Below are 9,623 nucleotides of genomic sequence, written 5' to 3' on the forward strand. Positions count from 1 at the left end.
AAGGCCAACACAAAATTTCAGTACAGTACCATGTTGCTCCTCCAAAACACATCACCAACCATACACTTGGCGAAAAAGGAACTTTCATATTCAGTGCTATTCAGTTGAGATTGGTTGATCTGAAAAAGACATCAGAAGAGAAAGAACTATGAGGTTTTTTCACAAAGTAGTAATATATCTCCACCACTTTAAAGATTGCTTCTTTTAGGGACACAGATTTCCACTGAACATAAAAGTGTGAATCAAATCCAATGAATTTACCACCATCCTTCCACATACATATTTATATCTCCTAAACCACCCTAGAGATTAAATATAGGACGAAGCTACAACACTGAATACAAACTCCCTTGAACTCGGGGGAAATTTGGATTGAAATCTGGAGCCAATTTTTGCAGCTAAGATTTATCTCAGATCCAGACCAGAACTTCAAACAAAGAGCTCCTCACACTTCAGTGACCTAGATCCAAATCCAGCTTTTGCAATATAGATGTGTCTCACATTGTGATCCCCTTTAGACCTGAAGGATCAGAAAGGGATTCACAAAACAGATGGATTATACAGACAGCAGGTGAACAGGCCACTGCAGGTGAAACTGCTTTGAGAACTAGAATTTAGCTAAGCAACCAAAACCCAGTGAGCTTCACAAATCACCCTGAAATCAGATCAATACGTGGGTGTTAACTATAGCTGGGGATGGGTTTTATTTGCATTTGGTTTTTTTATAAAGAGGAAGATGAAACAAAAGCCACTGGAGTGCATGGATCAGTGGTTCTCAACCAGGGTATGCATATGCCTGGAGGTATGCATCAGTCTTCCAGGAAGTACATCAACACAGTTAGATATTTACCTAGTTTAACAACAGGCTACATAGAAAGCACTAATAAAGTCAGGACAAACTAAAATTTCATACAGACAATGACTTTGTTTATATGGCTCTATATACTGTCCACTGAAATGTAAGTACAATATGTGTATTCCAATTGATTTATTTTATAATTATAAAATGAGAAAGTCAGCAATTTGTCAGTGACAGTGTGCTGGGATGCTATTTTTGTTTTTTTATTTTTTATTTTGTAAGCAAGTAGTTTTTAAGTGAGGTGAAATTTGGGGCTACAGACGAATCAGACTACTGAAAGGGGTACAGTCGTCTGGAAAGGTTGAGAGCCACTGGCGTGGATAACTCATCCTGGACCCTGGCAATACCAGGGTATTAGTTTTTGTCAGTCTGGTGACTGGTGCCAAGAAGTAAAGTCAAGTCTCTTCCCAGCACTCGTCAAAATGCAGTTCCACCAAAATTGAAATTCTCTGAGAAATCACATCAATTTTGCTAAAATTTCATTTTGGAATGAAAAAAGTTCTAACAATGTCAGAACATCCCATTTCAACATTTTCGGAACAAAACATTCTGAGTTTGTTTTGAAATGACTTGTTATTTTGACTTTTTAAATTTGGTAGAATAGAATAGAATAGTCAAATCTGAAATAAAACATTTAAATGAATCCAAAATGATTATTTTTTCAGAATTTTGCTTTGTGGAGAATTTTTAAAATTTCAGATTTCATTACAGTTACAAACAAAGCCAGACTTTGAAATCTTGAAATCCTTTGCGATATGGAATACTCGTTTGCCAGCCAGCTCTATTGTAAAGCCTGAAATTAGCTGCCATTCTTGTATTTGAAAAAAGAAAAAGAGTACTTGTGGCACCTTAGAGACTAACCAATTTATTTGAGCATAAGCTTTCGTGAGCTACAGCTCACTTCATTCGATGAAGTGAGCTGTAGCTCACGAAAGCTTATGCTCAAATAAATTGGTTAGTCTATAAGGTGCCACAAGTACTCCTTTTCTTTTTGCGAATACAGACTAACACGGCTGTTACTCTGAAACCTGTCATCTTGTATTTGAATTACTGACAAAGTTATTCCCTTTCATCACAAGTTCCTCCAACACTAGCTCCAGGAACCAGAACTGAATGGTTCATGGATATGGTCCGATTTGTTTTCCAGAGTGCTTCCCGAAGTACTGCTTTAGCTAAACATCTGAATGGCACATATAAAAACTCTAATCTATTTCTCTGCTCATGACAACAGTATCCTTCACCTCCCTATCCCTGACGCACTTTTAACCCATCCTTGTACTCTTCCATTCTTTATTGATTAGTAAAGACAACTGCTGCGCCGTTCAGCAATGAAGCGATGCCCTCGCATGTATTTACTCAGTTCCGCAAAGTCTGCCAAGTGTCCCGACTGCCGGCCAAGAATGGAAGTGCCCAGCTTCTGCACCCAAGGAGAGGTGGAGAAGTGCCAATCAAACTGCCAGCTCCAGAGAGCCAGCCAAAAGGGAGAACAGTATTAACGAGGTGTAGCCCTAATAGCAAAGCTCCTCTGGCTGATTCTCCTTTCAGAATGGCTTGGATTCAGTGGAAAACATCATAGGGGAAAATATAGATTTTAGGGGAATTTTCTCTTTCCATAGATTCATAGATTTTGCAGCCAGAAGGCGCTGCTATGGTCATCTAGTCTGACCTCCTCCATAACACGGCCCAGAGAATTTTGCCTTTGATCAACACAGACTATCCAAATCATCTACCACTTAGAATATCTGCCACAAGGCTGCTTACATCAAGTTGCCCATGCTGGAGAGCCAGTGTATTGCAATGGAGATTTCAACTTCTCTGCTGCAGCAAAGCAACGCATTTAAACAGCTTTAGGGGTTCATCTATAGTGAATACAGAAGAATGTCTTTAAAATGGGTCTTGATCCGGATTGCTGGGTCTTGATCCGGATTGCGAATAGGCTGTGCTTCCAAAACCTAATCAAGGTTAGTGTTCAACCTCAGATTTAACAGTCCCAAAATCTTGTGAAGTGAGATTTCTGTCCAAAATTATTATTATGGAGCCCAGAGGCCACAACCAAGATCAGGACCCAACTGTGCTTGGTGCTGTAAATACACATAGTAAGCGAGAGTCCCTGCCCCAAAGAATTTAACATCTGCATAGACAACACAGATCATAAATGGGACAAAGGAAGTATTATTCCCAATTTACTGGTGGGGAACTGAATTCCTGAGAGATGGAGGGATATGTCCAAGGTCACACAAGGCAGTGGCAGAGCTGGGAACTGACCCCTGATCTCCTGGAGGCCAGTCCAGTGCCCTAACCACAAATCACAGTCAAAACAGTGAGACACCAGCTGCTCTCCTGAGCGTTCTGTCACTTTGGACAGCAATCTCAGAACATCTGTTCTCGCAAAATTTTGCAGAACCAGAGGTGGAAAATATGCCTGCCAGTCACCAGTCAAATCTGGAGCAGAAGGGGCAGGTACACATCTGCAGAAAACTAAAGGGGTACAAATCACAGGTTTGTTTTCTGAGTGCTCTCTGAGAGTGGTCCGTACCAGCTACTTCAAAGAGTTACAAGAAACCTGCAGTAGGGAGTTATGCAAAAAACTTCTCACAGGAAATGTTTATTCCTGATCATGAACTATTAGAAGTTGGCCTAAATCTTAACGTAAGAGGGGCTATCTCCCCTGCAAAACTCTTGGATTTTCTTCCAGATGTTCTCTTTACCCATACAACTGTCCAAATCATTTTTGAATCCTACCATGCTCTTCCCCTCACTGGTATCTTGTGGCAGTGAGTTCTACAGACTAATTGTTTGCTCTGTGTGAAAAGGTTTTTCCTTTAATCAGTTTTAAATTTGCTGACTTTCAATTCCATCAAATACTCCCCTTGTTCTTGTATTCCAGGACAGGCTGGGTTGTCATTATACCGTTACTCATTATATAAATTATAAACCCCTCTAGCTGGGCAACAAGGCTTCTTTAAGAATGTAAGAATGGCCATACTGGGTCAATCTAATGACCCATCTACCCCACAATCCTATCTTCCGACTGTGGCTGGAGCCAGATGCCTCAGAGGGAGTGAACAGAACAGGACAATTCATAGGTGCTGGAACTAGGGATGCTGGGGGTGCTGTTGCACCCCCTAGCTTGAAGTGGTTTCCATTATACACAGGATTTACAGTTTGGTTCAATGGCTCTCAGAACCCCCGTTATACAAACTGTTCCAGTGCCCCAGAACAATTTATTGAGCAATCCATCCCCTGTCAGCCAGCCTCAGCTTCTGGCAGTCAGAGGCTTAGGGACACCCAGAGCATGGGGTTGCATCCGTGATCATCATGGCTAATAGCCATTGTTGGACCTGTGTTCCATGGACTTATCTAATTCCTTTCTGAACCCAGTCGTACATCTGGCCTGCACAATATCCCCTGGCAATGAATTCCACAAGTTGACTGCACCTTGTGTGAAGTACTTCCTTATGTTTGTTTTAAACCGGCTGCCTATTAATTTCATTTGGTGACCCCTAGTTCTTGTGTTATGTGAAGGAGTAAATAACACTTCCCTATTCACTTTCCACATAATTCCTGATTTTATAGACCTCTATCATACCCCCCCCTTAGTTGTCTCTTTTCCAAGCTAAACAGTCTCACTCCTTTTAGTCCCTCCTCATATGGAAGATGTTCCATACCACTCATCATTTTTGTTGCCTTTCTCTGTACTTTTTCCAATTCCGATATATCTTTTTTGAGATGGGGCGACCACATCTGCACGCAGTATTCAAGATGTCAATGTGCCATGGATTTATCTAGAGGCAATATGATATTTTCTATCTTATTATCTATCCCTTTCTTAATGATTCCCAACATTCTGTCTGCTTTTTTGACGGCCGCTGCACAGTGAGTGGATGTTTTCAGAGAACAACCCATGATGACTCCAAGATCTCTTTCTTGAGTGGTAAGAGCAAATTTAGACCCCATCATTGTGTATGTATATTTGGGATTGTGTTTTCCAGTGTGTTTCCTTGCATTTATTAACACTGAATTTCATCTGACATTTATTTGCCCAGTCATCCAGTTTTGTGACTTGTGCAACACCAAGCACAGCACATATATATTAGTGTAGGGAGAGAGCTCAAAACTTCCAGTGCCCAAAGTCACAATTACAAACTCCTGACACCTGAACTGTGGGAGCGCTCATTAATAATTAGCTGTTAGCAGTAAGGGATCTATGACACACTGGTGAGCAGGTCCCATTCCACCCAGTAGAGGGCAGTGGTGCACACGCATATGAGTCAATGAGTTTTATCTATATAGATATCATTCACATATAGTATCATAAATCCAATATCTTAGGTTAAATCTGAGACTTTGCTGCTAGTTTAGGGAATACTATATAATGAAAACATTACGTGATTTTCAGCTTCCAAATGAATGAAGTTCCCATAAATCGAGAAATTACACTTTAGTCTGGTTGTACATGGAGATGATGATTCTCTCATGCTCTCATTGTCAAAAGTTACACATCTGAAAAATGACTGTAAATCAAGGGGAAAATAACTTTCCAAAAACGCACCATATGGCAGGGGTTTCAACCTTTTTCTTTCTGAGGTCCCCCTAACATGCTATAAAAACTCCACGGCCCACATGTGCCACAACTGTTTATCTGCATGTAAAAGCCAGGCTGGCTTTAGGGGGTAGCAAGCAGGGCAACTGCCCAGGGCCCCACGCCACAGGGGGCCCCGCGAAGCTAAGCTGCTCAGGCTTCAGCTTGAGGCCCAGTTGGCGGGCTTGGGGCAGAGGGGCTTTGGCTTTCTGTCCTGGGCCCTAGTGAGTCTATTGCTGGCCCTGCTTGGTGGACCCCCTGAAACCTGCTCTCGGCCGCACAAGGGGCCTCGGACCCCTGGTTGAGAACTGCTGCCATATGTCACCACCTTCCGAACAGTGTTGGGAGAAGTCCAAGTAATTCAAAGTTCATTCAAAATCCCCAGATGTTATTTCAAATATTCGTTATTCTTATTTCTTTTGATTTATAAAAAACTTTTTTAAAGAGCCCACCCTACCCTGCAGGTAACAAAAAATGACATAACACAGCTCCCATACAAATCCAACAAATAACATCCACTACATACAACAAATTAACCAACCGATCAACCAACAAAAAACACCATCTTCCCCAAACATACCAACCCTCAGCCAAGCGTACCAACCCACCGCTGATAAATCAACATAATGCCAAACTCATTCCCGGAGTTAAGCCAGGGATGAATTTGACCCATTGTGAACTGAACAGGTATGGAAACACAGAAAAATCACAACACAGCCTCATATCTAAATAGTACGCTTGGCTGGAGGCTGGTGTGCTTGGAGAAGATGGTCTATTTTTACATTAATTTTGGTTGGTCTGTTGGTTGATTTGTTGGGTGTAGTGGGTGTTATTTGCTGGATTTCTATGTGGGACATGTTATGTTTTGTCACCTGCAGGGTAGGATGAGCACTTAAAAAGTTATTTATTTATGTACATCATGTCTTAATTTCAAGACTGGAGCTGACATTTAGGGGATTACATGGAATTTCCTCTGGTAAGTAGATTTGAAGGGTCCAATCCTGCTCATGCTGAAATTAAGGAAAGTGCTGGGCTCGGAGGACTTGCTGGTAAGGCCACAAATAGATACAATTTCACACTTTTGCATTTTAATCTTTTTGCCTCCAAATATCTGATAAACAGCCAAATCGCTGCTTCACATGGGAAAGGGAAAGCCGGGTCATGGAAGCACTGAAAGCATGGCTTGGCTAGCAGCATTTTATCAATAAAAATAAATAAAATATGTTTATTGTGAACTGCCAGAAATCCCTAAATATGTCCTTCGGATTTCATGGACCAGTGAGTGGCTATGGTCCATGCCATAGCAGGTTCAGATAATAATGAGGACAACATATCGCAGATTTATCAAGGTACACCTTTGCCTCACTGCAATCAGTGGAGCTCCAAGTAAGTGTCAGGGTCTGCCTGTGTGGATCTGATCCCGGGTTTGCACATGTAAAACAATCCATTCCCTCACCACTGAAATACAGGCACATCGGAGGTGGAACACGGCAGCTTTTTAACAGCAACACCAAAGCGCGGTTTAGAAGGATTAGTGAAGATGAGAATTTTAGGCATGGCAGGATGCAATAACCTAGACCAGAATTCGGCCTGGGAAGCAATGCACTTACACTGGTGTCAAACCAGAGCAACTGGTGAATTAGACCCCTTCTATTTATTTTCATTTTGTGCGCAATGGAGCCCTTTCAACATGCTGTGCATTGTGCTGCTATTTCACTGTGTTTTCCCCAGAATACCGACACCGCTGACATTCCTCCTGGGAGTCAGTTCACAACAGACTGAGAGCAGCCTTAGGGAGGCCAGGATCATTATCCCCATTTTATAAATGGGGAAACTGAGGCAGAGTCATTAGCTAATTTGCCCAAGAGCACCCAGCAGGTCAGCAGCAGAGTCAAGACTAGAACCCAGCTCTCCTGAGTCCCAGTCCTCTGACCTATCCACCAGTTTACCTGAGAATAATGGAACAGTAGGAACAATGCATAGGAATTTTGCAAATAAGCCTGTGCCAGAAATGCTCTTAAAATCTGGGAGTTGAGCACTTATGAAATTTAAGGTGAAATCCTGGCCCCAGTGAAGTCAGTGGGAGTTTTGTCCTTGACTTCAGTGGGGTCAGAATTTCACCCTTGAACTTTAATTCTAATAAGAAAAAGACTTAGCACTGACTTCACGGGTTCATAAAAGTTCTGCCAATCAAGCATTCCTGTATTTTTATTTCCTTAGATCACAATAAAATAATTTGTTAGCAGGGATGATCTTTCTTTTCTTTCATTTTTACTGCTTGTAATGTTGCTCTGGAGCTGCTCATGGAACCTGGAGCTTTTCAGACAAGTTTATTCGTAAAATCAATACATCATTTTGTGAGACTAACTTTTCTCTCTGAGGCTCAAATTAAAAACCAAACAATGCTTGCTTTTTGGTGATCTAAAATCCCGAGGCTGACATCTCAGAAAACAGTCTGGAACTTGTAATAATACCGAGTGCTTATACGGGGCTTTTCACTCTTGCAGCTCAAAACCCTTTATAAAGAAAAGTATTATCCTCAATGTACAAGCGCGGAAACTGGGGCCCAGAGAGGTAAAGTGACTTGGCTCGGTTCAGTCCGTGACAGAATGCAGGAGTCCTGTCTCCCAGTTCTGTGCTCTGCCGACTGGGCCCCACCCTGATAAGACTGTGGGGTTTGTCTTTACTTTCTTATGTGAGGACAAAACGGCAAAAGCAACAGGGGAAAATGCTGCCTGAAGCCTGAAACTGGAAAAATTGAGGTTTTCATTAATTATTATTATTACTGCCCACTGTTCTGGAGTGCAGCTCCTTTTTCCCCGCTAATTACACAAAGGATTAAATCCTTCCTCACAGGCACACATAAAACCTTAAAGCTCCTACCTTTGCTTGCATTGTGCAGGGTGTGGAAGTGCTTGCCCAGACTCGCTCCTTAGGGTCAAGATGTAAGGCCCAGGACGAAACCCATAGAGGGCGGTATATTTTGGGTCCCTCATCTCCTTCCTCCTCAGACAGTGATTTCCAGAGGGTTAGCCTCTCTGTTTTTCTATTGCCTGCTGCTCTTTGAACAGTGTGGGGCTGAGTGTACTGGGAGTGGAGGGGAAAGCGGTAAAGAAGTAGGGAGACAGCAAAAAATTATTGCTCTCTTTTCCTGCTACCCTTTTGACAAACAGGTGGCTCCCTTGTGCCTCTGCCTTTCTATTTAAAAGGACCAGTGTATGTGCACATCGTGCCAGGAGAAAGCTGGATACAAACAAGCAGCTTGGCAGGACGATGCAGGGATCGGAAGAGATGGCTCTGTGTGTAGAAGACCCATGTCACGTTCATATCAATAACCCACCCCCAACATGTGTTCCCATGTGAGGATTTCCTCATATTTCTGGCTGAGCGAAAGAGCACGGACACCCTGCCCGGCCTCTTTCCCAGCCAGCCCTGGGGATGGGGCAGCGCCCAGCGGTCTCGGTGGAGTGTCCGAACACGTGCTGTGCGTCAGCTGAACCTGCAGCAGGTGCAGGTCTAGGCACAGGACCAGCGAGAGCCCTGCAGATACGGCCGGGCAGCATCACCTCGCCTCTGCCTGGGGTGACACCCTGATACTCCCCACACCGGCCCAAGATTCGGGCCTTTGTCTTATATTTGCAACTATCCTCCCCATACACACACACAAAAAAAGTCCTGATTTTTCACACTTGCTACCTGGTCCCCTACCTCTGTCCCCCCAGCTCTGAGCCCCCTGTGCATGGGGGGGCTGAGCACCAGGGGTGCCCCCCTTGCACTGCAGGCTGAGCCCCCTGTGCATGGGGGGGCTGAGCACCAGGGGTGCCCCCCTTTCACTGCAGGCTGAGCCCCCTGTACTTGGGGGGCTGGGCACCAGGGGTGCCCCCCTTGCACTGCAGGCAGAGCCCCCTGTGCTTGGGGGGCTGGGCACCAAGGGTGCCCCCCTTGCACTGCAGGCTGAGCCCCCTGTACTCGGGGGGCTAGGCACCAGAGGTGCCCCCCTTGCACTGCAGGCAGAGCCCCCTGTGCATGGGGGGGCTGAGCACCAGGGGTGCCCCCCTTGCACTGCAGGCTGAGCCCCCTGTACTCGGGGGGCTAGGCACCAGAGGTGCCCCCCTTGCACTGCAGGCAGAGCCCCCTGTGCATGGGGGGGCTGGGCACCAGGGGTGCCCCCCTTGCACTGCA

The sequence above is a fragment of the Chelonia mydas genome, chromosome 9 (assembly GCF_015237465.2).
Source record: "Chelonia mydas isolate rCheMyd1 chromosome 9, rCheMyd1.pri.v2, whole genome shotgun sequence".
NCBI lineage: Eukaryota > Metazoa > Chordata > Testudines > Cheloniidae > Chelonia > Chelonia mydas.